The sequence below is a fragment of the Poecilia reticulata genome, chromosome 16 (assembly GCF_904066995.2).
Source record: "Poecilia reticulata chromosome 16, P_reticulata-male-v2, whole genome shotgun sequence".
Lineage (NCBI taxonomy): Eukaryota > Metazoa > Chordata > Actinopteri > Cyprinodontiformes > Poeciliidae > Poecilia > Poecilia reticulata.
The window spans coordinates 29,347,755-29,363,508 of record NC_088845.1 but is presented as its reverse complement, the minus strand read 5'-3'; the positions used below and the strand labels follow the sequence as shown (position 1 = coordinate 29,363,508).

At 40.4% G+C, this 15,754-nt stretch overlaps 1 long non-coding RNA gene across 2 annotated transcripts in view; it reads left to right on the top strand.

Annotated features, from left to right (window-relative positions):
* LOC103478211 (uncharacterized) overlaps nt 1–15,754 on the top strand; it is a 48,600-nt gene that overhangs the window by 11,017 nt on the left and 21,829 nt on the right. For both annotated transcript variants that reach the window (XR_535757.3, XR_535756.3), the window contains exons 3-4: nt 12,809–12,920; nt 13,081–13,131. This is a non-coding gene — a long non-coding RNA (uncharacterized LOC103478211). The remainder of the gene's footprint in view (nt 1–12,808; nt 12,921–13,080; nt 13,132–15,754) is intronic.

Sequence of the window (15,754 nt, the reverse complement as noted above, 5' to 3'; positions counted from 1 at the left end):
TGCTGGTTTGACTGCGTTGCACGGTTTCTTCTCCGATCAGGGGGACTCGTCACTGATAGCATGTCTTGAGGGATCAAAATGCGCTCGAATAGTGGAAATACATGTGTTTGTTAGCTTTTGTAGCCTCGTTTCAAGTCGGACTTTTAATGTTCTCAGTCACCCAAGAAACAAATTGCCGTTGAAGGCGCATTTGTAATTATGGTTCCCAGTGTAGCCTATACTGGCTTTCAAGTTTAGTAAACATTAATTAGCGCAGACACAGACAGTTGGGTGCTTCAGAGGGCGTTTCATGTGCAACACGAACGGCGAATGTTGAAATCACGTGGATCTGGGCTGAAAAAGCTACGAGAAGCAAAAAAAACCAGCAGGAAAAGAAACCGTGCTGCAGACCGAGGGAACAATTATTACTTATCAAAGTTCAACACTACTGAAGAATACCTCAGAGGTCAAACGCTCCTCTGGTGCAACAACAGATTAATCTATAAGGCTGCACATTCAGATTATTTCCTACAAGAGTTCAATATGTGGAGTATTATAGAATAAACTATATACATATATACACATTATATACATATCTTCAGAGACTTCATATGTTTTCAGTCTGTCTGTTAAAGATAGTATTACTGACAGTAGCACAATTTGCAGAATGCCTGTTTTGTTTAGTTTTCTTCTTGGAAAAAGTTATTAAAAACAAGTTTTTGTCTAAATTAAGGTGAATTCATGGTTCCTTTTTCCACATAATGTAACCGGTAGTGTTTATGATAAAAAAAATAATAATAATAATTATGTGATCGGTATCAGTGATCGGCCCTCATGGGTGATCGGTATCGGCAGGAAAAAACCTGATCGGCACATCTCTAATTTACATACATACATATACACAATGATTTCAAATCAGTGTGGAGTATTATAAAATAAATAAACTATATATATGTATATATACACACAGCACCAACACTGTTTATAGTGGGGATGGTGCGCTGCTGACCTCAACTCGGGACGTTGTGGGCCGGTGGGCGGAATACTTCGAAGACCTCCTCAATCCCACCAACATGCCTTCTGTTGAGGAAGCTGAGCATGGGGACTCTGGGCTGGGCTCTCCAATCTCTGGGGACGAGGTCGCCGAGGTGGTCAAAAAGCTCCTCGGTGGCAGGGCCCCGGGGGTGGATGAGATCCGCCCGGAGTTCCTTAAGGCTCTGGATGTTGCGGGGTTGTGTTGGCTAACGCGACTCTGCAATATCGCATGGACATCGGGGGCAGTTCCCCTGGACTGGCAGACTGGGGTGGTGGTCCCCCTGTTTAAAAAGGGGGACCGGAGGGTGTGCTCCAATTACAGGGGGATCACACTCTTAAGCCTCCCTGGTAAGGTCTATTCAGGGGTCCTGGAGAGGAGGGTCCGTCGGATAGTCGAACCTCGGATTCAGGAAGAGCAGTGTGGTTTTCGTCCTGGTCGTGGAACACTGGACCAGCTCTACACCCTCAGCGGGGTCCTGGAGGGTGCATGGGAGTTCGCCCAACCAGTCTACATGTGTTTTGTGGACTTGGAGAAGGCGTTCGACCGTGTCCCTCGGGGGGCCCTGTGGGGGGTACTCCGGGAGTATGGGGTACCTGGCCCTTTGATACGGGCTGTCAGGTCCCTGTATGACCGGTGTCAGAGTCTGGTCCGCATTGCCGGCAGTAAGTCGGGCTTGTTTCCGGTGAGAGTTGGACTCCGCCAAGGCTGCCCTTTGTCACCGATTCTGTTCATTACTTTTATGGACAGAATTTCTAGGCGCAGCCGAGGTGTTGAGGGGATCCGTTTTGGTGGCCTTAGGATCGCATCTCTGCTTTTTGCGGATGATGTGGTCCTGTTGGCTTCATCGGAACGTGATCTGCAGCTCTCACTGGAGCGGTTCGCAGCCGAGTGTGAAGCGGCCGGGATGAGGCTCAGTGCCTCCAAATCCGAGGCCATGGTCTTGAGCCGGAAAAGGGTAGAGTGCCTTCTCCGGGTCAGGGGGGTTGTCCTGCCTCAAGTGGAGGAGTTTAAGTATCTGGGGATCTTGTTCACGAATGAGGGAAGAAGGGAACGGGAGATCGACAGGCGGATTGGGGCAGCGTCTACTGTGAAGCGGGCGCTGTACCGGTCCGTCGTGGTGAAGAGAGAGCTGAGCCAAAAAGCGAAGCTCTCGATTTACCGGTCGATCTACGTTCCTACCCTCATCTATGGTCATGAGCTTTGGGTCATGACCGAAAGAACGAGATCACGGGTACAAGCGGCCGAAATGGGTTTCCTCCGCAGGGTGGCTGGGCTCTCCCTTAGAGATAGGTGTGAGAAGCTCGGTCATCCGGGAGGGACTCAGAGTAGAGCCGCTGCTCCTCCACGTCGAGAGGAGCCAGTTGAGGTGGCTCGGGCATCTGGTCAGGATGCCTCCTGGACGCCTCCCTGGTGAGGTGTTCCGGGCACGTCCCACCGGGAGGAGGCCTCGGGGAAGACCCAGGACACGCTGGAGGGATTACGTCTCTCGGCTGGCCTGGGAGCGCCTTGGGATTCCCCCGGAGGAGCTGGAAGAAGTGGCTGGGGAGAGGGAAGTCTGGGCCTCCCTTCTGAAGCTGCTGCCCCCGCGACCCGACCCCGGATAAGCGGAAGAAAATGGATGGATGGATATACACATATACATATATACATATCAGGGTTTCCCCCAGAAAACTTGCTAAGCCCGGTGGTCGGGGCGCCGAGGCGGTCCGCCGTGCGTTTGTATTAAAAGATGTTAAGTAGACAATAAAAGTAAAAATATCACTGGGTAATTATATGTTATGGGAAAACATCGTCAGTGAACTGCTATATAAACCCACAACTAGTCTTAAAAACAACTAATCAAAAAATACAATTAAAATGAATATCTATTATGTTAACTTCGGTTAAACCCAAATTAAGTCAGCGGCTCCATCAGCCCCCCCAGAGCTTCAGGGACCCCATAAATGCTAATATTTTAACATAGAACACAGATGTATAAATTAGAGGTGTGCCGATCAATCGGTTTCCGATCATAATCGGGCCGATTTTTGTGAAAAAGTGTATGATCGGTGATCGGCGATCATTGGCTCTTGTTGCCGATACCGATTACCTCCATCTCATTTCGCAGCCTGCCTGTGCAGCTGGTCTCCTCTTTCCTTCACACTGCACAAACACGCAGCAACAAATCCTAAGCGATGTGGAACTATAACACACCGAGTGAATGGGGAAGTTTGCGTGTTGCGGCGGAAAATTGAAGCATGTCAAAATGCATCAACACAATGAAGCTAATACGACATAAAAACAATGCCATACTTGACAGAGTTTGGCTACATCGAGGCTCACTGCAGTAAAATAGACATATGGAGGATCAGATAGCAGGTAAAGCAGCGCACAGCTACAAACACTCACCCAGATTAGCATGACGGTCAGAAAGCTAAACAAATAACCCGCAAAATTATTTAAGTCTTCGAGCTGCAATGTAAGACGCTGGTTCTGTTCTCGCTGTTGAACCGCTGCTACGCTACAGGTAGTAATATTTCACAGACCGAGGGCCGCTTCTGCTCCACCTGGTAGTGACTCTCACACCGAACCTGTTTAAAGCTGCAGCATCTAACCTAAAAAAATTTATTTTACATACGTATTAAAACTGTTGCTGTCCTAACATGAGACAGATAATCACTGAAAAAATAATCGATCTCCTCCCTGTTCTGCATAATTACTCCGCTCAGTCAGAAACAGCCACTCAGAGCTAGCAGTAATCAGCTAGCCACCATGCTATCAGGAAGTTTTCATTCAGTAACTCTGGATTGTTTATTGTAATGGAACCTGTATTTGCCTTTAAATGTTAAGTTTTATACTTGAATCTTTTGGCAATGTTGAGAGGTTTTATTTTGACTTTTTGCATTATTTTTTCCTTTAACCGGTAGTGTTTATAAAATAAATAAATAAATAAATAATTATGTGATCGGTATCGGTGATCGGCCCTCATGGGTGATCGTATTGGCAGGAAAAAACCTGATCGGCACATCTCTAGTATAAATGTAGCATTTGTTCATTGATATTATCATTTCTGCTAAATTTGACGTAATGGTTTTAGCATATATAAATTAAAAGACTTTAAATTATTTAACATTTATATGTAAGATTTTAAGGAGCTGGCAATTTTACTTTGTAGAAGTTCAAAGAACAATATTCATAGTCAGATTGGTTTGTGCATAGCTACAATCTGATGCTGTGAGTTTAATCTGAGTTTCAGCTCCGTTTGTTCACAAATACAAATTAGTAAAATGCAGTTATAGTTTATTGCTTTTTAGGTTTGCCAGTTAAAATACTCCCCCTGTCCTAGATTTCACTAAATCTAACACAGAAGCTGTTAGAGGTGCTGATGTATTTAGCAACAAAAGGGGCCCCCAAGTCAGATTCTGCTCCAGGCCTCATACAGACTTGGACCGGCCCTGCATGATGTGGTAATCCTCTGCACTGCGCAGAGATGCGCAACAAATGGGAGATTTAATTAAATCCTGCTAATGTGGCTTTAGTAGCTCTTTCATTTTGTGTCTGTTGAATTTTTAACAAGGGGACACAAACTATTTTGGTTGATCGAGTTTCTGGACGAGTTTTTCAGATGTCCGGTGGCCGCGCGCATTAACTCTGTCTGACTAAGTGGACAAAGCATTTAATACGGTTTGGTGCTTAGTGTAACCGGAAAAATAATACTAGTAATAATAAGAAAGTAATATAAAATCAGCGTGATGCGTGACTGCTAGGAGAGCGCGAAAGCTCCTCACCGGGTTAAACCAGCACGATGAGGTCATCGCTGGGTCGTTAACCACTAACGCACCGACCAACCGCGAACACAGACCTAAACTTTACAGGGAAGACAGGGCCAAACGCTGGGCAGCGTGTTGAGATGTAAACGCTGCATAATGTTTTGTTCACAAATATACATCATTCTCACCGCTCACTCAAAACACCACTGAAAGCGCGACTACAAGTTATTCCTGCGGTTCACGTGAAGCTGCGCAACCAGAGCTAACGCGGTGGGTTTAAACTCTTACTTTAATCAATAACTCCTCATAAGTGATCATAATTCCTCACAGGGGGTTGATGTAAATATCCATAGCGGTCAGCCTGTGTCCAGTTCGAGTGAAAGGAGGAGCGTGGGATCCGCGCTGAGGTAAACTTTAGACATCCAGCTGCTGCAGCGCGTGAGGCAACGCGCAGAGGCCCAGCGGTGTGATTGGTCCGGCTTTAAATGCATAAACTATAAACATATCTTCTATAAACATATCTTTTAGGAATAAATCTGATCTGACAGTGAAACACTCGAAGCAATAGAAGCACTTGCAATCAGGCTTAAAAAAAGGCGATTTAAAAAAAAAAAAAATTCACCCATGAGGACCGATCACCGATACCGCTCACATAATTATTATTTTTTTTTTTTCATAAACACTACCTGTTACATTATTTGGAAAAAGGAACCCTGAATTCACCTTAATTTAGACAAAAACTTGTTTTTAATAACTTTTTCCAAGAAAACTAAACAAAACAGGCATTGTGCAAATTGTACTGCTTTCGGTAATACTATCTTTAACAGACTGATAACATATGAAGGCTCTGAAGAGGAAAAAATAATGCAAAAAGTCAAAATAAAACCTCTCAACATTGCCAAAAGATTCAAGTATAAAACTTAACATTTAAAGGCAAATACAGGTTCCATTACAATAAACAATCCAGAGTTACTGAATGAAAACTTCCTGATAGCATGGTGGCTAGCTGATTACTGCTAGCTCTGAGTGGCTGTTTCTGACTGAGCGGAGTAATTATGCAGAGCAGGGAGGAGATCGATTATTTTTTCAGTGATTATCTGTCTCATGTTAGGACAGCGAAAGTTTTAATACGTATGTAAAATGTATTTTTTTAGGTTGGATGGTGCAGCTTTAAACAGAGGTTCGGTGTGAGAGTCACTACCAGGTGGAGCAGAAGCGGCGCTCCGTCTGTGAATAATTATAATAATAATAATAATTATTATTATTATTATTATTACCTGTAGCGTAGCAGCGGTTCAACAGCGATCGGCACACCTCTAATATATACATACACATGTACACACATATATACATATACATATGTATATATAAGAGACAACCGTCCAACTACAAAGATGTCCGATTTTGCACAGTTGACATAAATTAAATACTGACTGAATTTTTTTTAAGCCTTCTTATATGCACTTTTGTATCCAATTTTGTTAATAGTCCCAAATAAATTGAAAACAAATCCAACAATTTATGTTTGAATTTTTTTTTCTTGTTTCTCTTTCTACCAAAAACTGGATTTTAAGTCTGGTGCGTTGGCCTCAAGTAGCCACTTTTTTGAAGCAGAATTTTGAACACAGAGACACCATGATTTACTTATTTTGGGTATTTTAAAATGTCTTCCAATTTCAGTGTAAAATCTTCAATAGAACTTAGTTTATTGATTGTTGCGAATGTGTTTTTGCATTATCATGCCATTACCACTTGACTGTGGTTTCAAAACAATATCGCTTATCACAATAACTTCTGGGACAATTTCATCATCCAGCTAAATTTTTTATTGTGACAGGCCTATTTGTTTTAACTATACATTTAATTACAATTAACCAACTTAAATGCATTACAAAACAGGCCATATGAAATTGTCCTTCTGCCGGTAGTTCATCTAATTTACTGTCAATGTTTTATTGTGAAACTCTAGATCCAATTACTTACGCTTTTAATGTTCAAATTAAAAATAGTTAACCAATGTACTTTCCACTTTTATGCAACTAACTGCGGACAGGTGGCAAAATATTTTTTTACATATTGTAAAATTTGTGTTTCAGCATGAAGTTTCATCAGCCTAATTGATCTAGATTAAGAATTTTAATAAAACAGCACAAACCTGTCAATGCTATAATTGGTAGTAGAAAATGCTGGCTGTGAAACACATTGGAGGATGTTGTTAGTGTGTGTTACGTTCATAGACCAGCTAACTTCCTGCCTGCTGCTCCAGATGACATCCAGAACGGAGCGATAACCACCAGACACCGCTACTGGAGTGACACCACAAAAGTAGTTTGACATAAAAGCGTCTTATAGCTGCTGTAAACTGTAGCAATCAGAGAACAAGAGATAAGATAAAACATTCCAGCATTTAGCAGTCACCATTACTAGTTTGGATTGAGGAAACAAAAGACTATCAAGATAAAGACGAGCCGGTTTTTAAAAGGTTTGTGTTTCAGCCATTGACCTTTTGACGTCACACTCTTCAGAAAGCGGTTCACTCCACCATGACAGATGTCAAAACAACCCATGTGGGATACAGTGGCTTGTCAAAAAACAGACAGTTGGAAGCCTAATATTCCTTTTTTTGTTGTTGATTTCACTGTAAAAATGGCCATAGGTTGCTAAGCAGACCTGCACGAACAGACAAGTATCCAAACCAAACTTGTCATTTTATCATAAACCTTTTGATGCGGAAAGTTGACAGCCATGGATAGCACTTATGATTAGGACCGTCAGCCCTTGGTGTAATCACTATATGCAGCGAACACCTTTTACAAATAAGAAGATATACATATACCATGTATGTACACAGATGCAAATATTGCATAACGGAGAAGGTACGCATCAAATCATTAGTCAACATAGAGAGAATGCCCCACCATCATGTAGCATAACATGTACAGCAAAACTGGTTAGTGTCTAGACTTTTGTACGTTTTTAAGTCTACTCCGGTGTAAAAGGAAATACCGTTTATGACAGCGGTATAAATCATGTAACAGGTTTATCAAATCAACAAACAAGTCAGGATAGAGGAGGTAGGGGTCAGTTTCTAAGCTAGTGATTTTATAAGCTAGCGATTTTCTAAGCTATCCATTTCCAGTGGTATTTACAACTGGAAATGGATAGTTGTAAATACCACTACTAGGCCACTACTAGGTGAGCTACATCCACAGACGAATTAACTCAGCTTGAACAAGTAGAAATCATGGCTATGCTGTCATAAACAACCTGGAAAAACATTTGCAGTTTCTTTATGTAATGCTTCCATCTCTCATTTCCAATGTCCGCCATTCTGCCTCAATCTGATTAGGTGACGTAGTTATGAATGGTCAGTATTTTAAGCTTTACTCACTGATCTCATGACTGTCTTATTGTACATGGAAAGTAAAGTAAATTGGATGAACTATTCCCTTTTACAGTATTATTACATTATTTTGGTAATCAATTCAGTGATATCAGTGATGCAACAAATTCAGCCATTGAGTTAATCTGTTTGTGTATTAAAAGTGTCCTGAACATTAAAATAAGAGAAAAATCCTTTTAAATTCCGCTGTTTTAAAAATAAGAAAACCTGCTTCCATCTCTCTGGGACCAAATGGGCAACAAGCCCAGTTTGTTTTTCAAGCACCACAGTGTGAGTGCATAATTGGATTTACTATTAACATAATCGGACATCGTGAATGTTGCCTGGGATATTCCCTGGTGAGCTGCACTGCTCCTCTAAACCTTACAGAAGATCCCCTGAGCTACTCTTTGTCTCTCATTTCAACTAAACTGTTGTAGTAGGCTGCAATCATGGGTGGAAAGGGAGGGAGAAACATTTTTCTGAGAAGTGCATCAAAGAGGAATTTCAACAGTAAGAAGTTTGAAAGTCAAATGTTTTTCAACCATGTTTAAAAATTCTGCACCAAATCCCATTTTTCTCTGTTTTTGAATAGTGATGTTCTTGTGATTTTTGGCCTCGACAATCAGTGGACCACAAGACCCTAAAATGTGATTCAGTGACAGCAGTTTTTAATGTGATGAAGGATAGAAACCATTTAGCATAAGCTGCCCCTCCAAAACAAATATGCGGAAATTGTATTTGGCAATTGTATGATAAATTATGAATGCAACACGATGGAAGAACGCACAAAATTTTATGAACTGCGCTCACATTGTCCGAAAAATAGCCAAAACTAAACCATCTTCCCACCACTTCCTGTCGTTGTCTTTGTCGTTTTCGCCAGTAGTAACATCCGGCTGTTGATCACATGACTCGTGACGCCAAGACAGTATTTCCATCGCAGTTTTGTAAAGCACACTAATTTTGATTTGGCCGACAAACCACCGAAAACTAGCACGAAAAAGCTCGAGGGGTTTTTTTTCTTGCAATTTCAATTTGCTCTACTTTACGATTAATGGAAACGCAGATAACGACGCAGCTTTGCTCAGATGGAAATACGCAACTCCACATCATCATCAGCAAACATGGCTGTGTCTGTAAAACAGCTCACTCTTGGAAGAAATGTGGCCTTTGTGTGCTGAATTTGTATGTTCTGTTTGTGTTCCATAAATACCCTGCCTGAACCCAGGCCTGCCCTGACATACACACGCACACACACACGCACACACACACAGCATCCATATTAGATGCACCCCCTGGTTACTTCTTAATTAACACCTACTGCAGCCATAATGAATCGTTTTCCCCCCTTCCTCAAATCCCTTTGAAATTACGCAGGATTAAGGAAAGTTGGTAGCTAAATTGGTGTGTGCATCTGTAATTTAATTGCATCTGAGGCTATTAATTAATAAGGTTCCTCCTTTAATAGTTAATGTATAATTGCTATTAATTAACCACCAGTCCTGATAAAGTGTCACCAAAATCAAACAAAAACAATTAGGTTTTTTTTTTTTTTTTTTTGAGGTAAGTGTCTTTTAAAAGCCTCATTATTAGCACTAGAGGTAATATACTGTAGTTAAAATGATAAAGAAGGCAGTGTAGATTTTAATTTGGATGAGGGGCGAGAGGAAAAACACAGCTGACATCCATAAGGGAATTACCATACGGTAATTATGGGATAAGCTCATTGTAACATGATAAATAATGCTGTGAATCTGTCCCCTCCAGTTAGCTTGATTCGTCTCTATGTTAGGTTGGACTTTAATTCCAACAGTTTTGTGCTGCGGTGAGTGAAAATAGTTGCTTCACAATCCTGCGATTAACACTGTGTGGGAACACTCCGCTGCCAACCGAGGCCTTCGTAACAAATATCTATTTTTGGAGCAGGTTGGTTTTATGATGTTAATTGATAGAAAATAGTTGCATAGAGTCCTTTTGTTTGACACCTACAATAAAAAGACCCAATCAGTGGGTATAAAACAAGTAATAAGACAAAACACAGTTCCAGACGTGGCCAACGTTTTACATACTCACTACTAGTTATGACGCTTTGCTAAAGTATTCATATCACTTGGTTATTTCCACACAAAGCGACCATTCTGAAATATGAATGCTTTGGTCTGAACTCTAACTTTCTATTGCAGCTGAAACATGAACCTTTGCCCCAAGACTTTGAGCAGTTGCTGTCCAGAGGTGGGTAGATTACCCCAAAAAAGACCCAAGAGTAAAATTATTTATGTTTATTTTTACTCAAGAAGAAGAAAATGAAAGTAGTTAACCAAAAAATTTACTAAAGTAAAAAAGGCAAGTGCTGACCGTAACATCTGATGAAAGCTAAAAATCAAAGCACTGACAGTCATTACTTCATTGAAAATGTCGGTGACAGATTGAAGAAATGAAAATGAACAAAGTTCCAGATCATTAGGAAGAAAACACAAGCTTTTACTGCTTCAGAGAAAGCAAGATGTCATTGTTTTAAGTGTTTTTCCTTCCCAACATGCTTACTTAGTCTCACTTTTACTCTTGTCACCGAGTTAACAGTCGGTTTGCTTTGTCTTGAATTTCCAGATGAAATATCCACAATCCCCATCTACTGACAACTTTAACAATCTCTCATTTTCTATAGTGTGTTTTGTTGATGGGAATGAACCCCCGAGTATGAAAACGACAAAAGTTTTTGTCTAATGAGACATCAGCTACAGGAAAGAAAAAAAAAAATCCTAAAATACAACACAGTATTGGAAGTTATTTTCACCTTGGTTCACTGTGGCAAGACGCTCCAAACCAGCCGCTGAACAATTACAGCTTATTAGCTTCGTGTCAGTCAGACCTTTTGGTGGCGATACATCTTCATTTCTTTCCTCTCCGTGTTCACCCGCCTGCTCAGCTCTCCCTTCCCCAGACAGGCAGCGATGTGCTGCGAGTCCACAGGGACCTGTGGAATATTTCACTCCGCCAGCGAGGCACCCGGTGGGAATACGGGTTGAGACTGTGCAAGTATGTATCTCATTAGTTCAGTTATGTAATTTGGAGCACTGATAATCCCCCCAACACTGCTAAGTTGCGCACCTCAGAAACAAGAGTCGGAGTTGTCAACATGCAGCCAAGTACAGCCTAAGCTGCTAATTGCTGGTTGTAGTAATGTGACTGGTAATATACGCTACAGCCCTCCATGGTATTAGCACAGAGCACTTCAGCACAAATTGTGAATGGCACATATTAATAGCTATCCGATCAGGTATTACTGGCAATGAAAACAATGATAGCTTAACGTGTGCAATTCATTTATTGAATCCTAAAAGGACAGAAAATTCATGCAGGGTTACTGGTTTTAGTAAAATTTTACAATTTTGTCTCACAAGAAAGTTGTGTTGTGTTTAAGCGTGCATTCACAACATCCCTGTTTAGTTCACTTTAATCAAACTACAGGCCTGTTTGCCTAGAAAGTCCGGTTTGTTTGTGGAGGTGTGAATGTGCAATCAAACTCTGATGTGGACCAAAAAAGCAAACTAGGTTTCAGATTGATTAAAGTGAATTCTAGTGTGGTTCGAATGTATATGTGGATTCAAGCAGACCGGAGAATGCTCTAAAAGCAGGAAGCGGACCATAGTGCAGGGCATTCTGGGTAAATACAACCAAAACAAATGTACTTGTCTAGCGCTACAGGGAGAAATGACATGTAGTCTTTTCCCCAAAGATATTAAAGAAATCCTACAACCTCTAAAGTCTGACACCACTCAATTTTTGTTTCCATTTTGTGAAGAAGGAAGTTGTGCTCTGTGTCTTCTTTGGATGTTATGTCATTTCCTTGGTGCAGTTCTATTGCCTCTTATGCTAGGATTAAGTCATCTTCATTATGGGTTTTGTTTTGGGGCATTTATTATTTATGGTTTACATGCTCCCTTTTTTAGAAATATTTGAGTAATCTTCAAGAGTTCTCATATGATCCCCAGCTTTACAACTCTTAAGTCTCATGTACTCCAGGTACTCCGGCTTCCTCCCACAGTCCAAAAACATGACTGTTATGTCAATTGGTCTCTCTAAATTCCTCTTAGGTGTGCGTGTGTGTGTGCATGGTTGTTTGTTCTGTCTGTTTCTGTGTTGCCCTGCGACAGATTGGCAACCTGTCCAGGATGTACCCGAAACGTTTGCTGGAGTTAGGCACCAGCACCCTCCCGACCCCACTAGGAAAAAGAGTGTTAGAAAATGGATGGATGGATTTATTAAATGTCGCTAAGTAGCATCATCTCACAATCCAAATTGAAAACTGTAATTCATTTTTTCCAAGACTGGATCATTATAACACATTATTCACCGTCTAAGCAAAGCATCATCTGGCTATCCGCAGGTGCCAAACTTCTGACCAATTCACCAAAGTTTGCTTTCTTTCTCCTTGTCCATCTCTACTGCCTAGTTTTTACTTGTAGGGATTTAAGTGATCAAGCTAGCAGCATGTGTGATGGGGAAGACTTAATTTGGTGTGTGATCTGTTGTTATTAAAAATTACAGACTTCCTCATTAGTCAGTGAAAAATAAATAAATCACCATCTAAATGTTTCTACTCCATGATGCTCACTTTCATTATTAGTTGCTTTACCACAACATTTTTTTCCTCCACAGCTTCTCAGCAAAATGAATAGAAAACTGTAAGCGCTCAGATCGAGTTTGACTTCTCTTCCTGGCACATACGAAGAGGACAGCGAAGAGGTACAAGCGAACACAGTGAACCCAGGTAATATGAGAAATCCTGTTTTTTTCTTCCACTTGTTAACAACTGAGCTCATTAAATACATTTAAAACTTGCGCGAGTAAGAGGCCAGTTAGAGTTCCACATCACACCACCTGTTCAACAAAGCTGAAACGTGTCTCAAGACAATTTTTTTTTTTAACAGCTACCTTCCGCTGCCAGAATATATTGCTCATCCTACAGCACTCTTCTTCAGGTAATATGAATTGCGAAGATAAATTCTACAAATCTTTGGCTTGTTTTACAGCCTCACTCGATGTGCTGTTGACCTGACATAAATGGGGAATGCTGCGTGCCACTGCTTTTGCCGTCAAGAATATGGTTGGAGTTATAAGGATTATTACCATGAAAGTGTTGACGGATAGTATATCCCGTTAACAGACTGACGATGCCATGCTTAATGAAATATCTGAGTCATGCTTTGGTCAAAATTACGCCGGGATTAAGTACAACAGCCCTCCTCAACCTGCTGCCATCAGTCTTGTTCAGACAGACAGATTTGGGAGACGAAACTACAAGTCGCTTGTTCTTCCGCATGAGTAACAAAGTAACACAAAGGTAAAGTAAAGAACAAGTAACAATGAAAAATAAATAAATCACTGTCCAAATGTTTCTGCTCCACTTTCATTATTAGTTGCTTAACCATAGCAATTTTTTTTCACAGCTTCTCAGCAAAATGAATAGAAAACTAAAGTAACAAAGAACACATGCAGCAACTTCTTAAAAATTTAGCTATTTTGGTAGGTTTTTTTTTGCTTTTTTTTTTTTTTACATGAATGCTAGCCATTTTATTTCTAACACAATAAAAAAAGTTTTCTCCAGCAGTATTGAATATCGTCACCTTCCTAAAACAATGGCCCGAGAATTTTTTTTTGTGCCAAAGGTGAGTTTGGCAAAATAATAAAAAATTGAAAACATCCATCTCTTTATTTCCAAAAGATGTTTTACGCAAAAATATAACACTTTGGGCCAAAAAAAAAAAAAGACTTGGGTCATTACTTTAGGATGGTGATATGTGATGTATGTACATTTTTGATAAAGTAATCCAAGTAGTGGTTGAGTGAACCTAACAGAACATGTAAAACCCTTAAAATAAAACTGCTCTTTCATGGCGGCTGTTTAAATTTAGGTAAAATTTTTGAAAACCAACGTTTAATCTGCACACTGTCGGGAATTATCTCACATGAAGAAATTAGTTTTCACGAAATCACCAGTGACAGTCATCCTTCTGGTACCATTACCATCAATACTTTGTACAGATCATCCAGAACCCCATGTTGTGCTCTCTTCTTTTCAACTCGTCTCACAGGTTTTCTTTAGGACTAGAGTTGGACTTTTGTGGAGGAGAAAAATCAATTATTTCTGTGTTGATTTGGTTCCTCCACCAGAATTGTTTTTAAAATCTCCTAGTACTTGAGAGTTTGTGATGCCATGGACTTCAGGATTTCATGAAATTCTAATTTTGAACTTGGAAAAAGTAAAAGAAAAGTCATTTTTTTACATGAGCTTTATGGGGGTGCCAATAATCGTTGCAGCACTGATTTTATTAAAGTGATTTCTTGATCTAGTTGGCAAGGCTATCCTTTTCCAAATATTTTTAAAAATGAGAATGTTACAATATGTCTAGGCTGTTTCTTTGGGCAGCATGAATTTTTAGCTAACCAAAAGAATCTAACACTCATTTTGTTTGACATCTTGCTCAAATAAAGAAAAAATGGGAATATGTGTTATGACAAACACAAAATACATAACTAAACAAATGGAAAAATCTTATTTTATGCATCCTCTGTATGCGTCTTCCCAAAGTAGATTAATACAACCTACTAGAAAAAAACATTTGTAGGACATCAATTTTATTTTTTAAAGGCTTCAAAGGTTAATTGTCAGATATTTCATTAGTACAACAAATGAATCTATTTATTTTTACCCACACACATACATTTAAACCAGGCAAATGGATTTGTTTATCCAGGAAGGTTCAGTTGACTGTGGAGATGAAGACTTTGGCACACAGCCCTTTATTTCAGCATCAGTGTGAGGCCTTCAACCTTACCTTGGCTTTGGTAAAAAAGCAAGAGCAGAAAAAAGGTGTCAGTATCATGGATTGTGACACGCCATGTCCAATAACAAGCAACAACATAACATCATTTAACCTCTACAACGCACGTATTGATCCATCTTGTTGTTATCGCGGCGCGATCGCAGCTGAGGGCTCGGCTCAGCTTAGCTTTGGGGGCTGCTTGAATCCATCCCACTTTATTAGTGAGAGACAAAAAGAGGCCAGCCCTGCTGTTTTTGAGCCTTGTCCTTGGGCCATCCTTCTTCCCAGACCGCTGCTGTGTGAGCAACACTTAGAAGATATGTGGCCGTCTGTTTCCTTGAGATGTGTAAATGTACAATAGCAGGCATGAGATATTATCTTTGCACTCTGGCGTAGATAGTGCACACAACCCCCTTGATGATTTACCAAAGACAATATCTATCGCAGTGCTGAGCATGAAGAAATACACAGTTTTCTTTGGAATCACTAGTTACGTATCCAGTACAAATGTACGTAAAACTTTGACGACATTCCGCTAATGTCAAAGAAACACAATTTTGCAATTGCAGTGATCCCATTAAATAAGAGACGCAATTAAAATCACACATTTGTTCGTACAATAAGTCATTGAAAACATGCCGTCCCATCATCCGCCAACTACTTCCTGTCTTCTTTGTGGTTTGCACCAGTGGCAACATCCTGTTGTTGATCATGTGACTTGTCTGATAAGAAAAGAAGGTTTCCATTGCGGTTTTGTGAAATAAATAGATTTCGACAT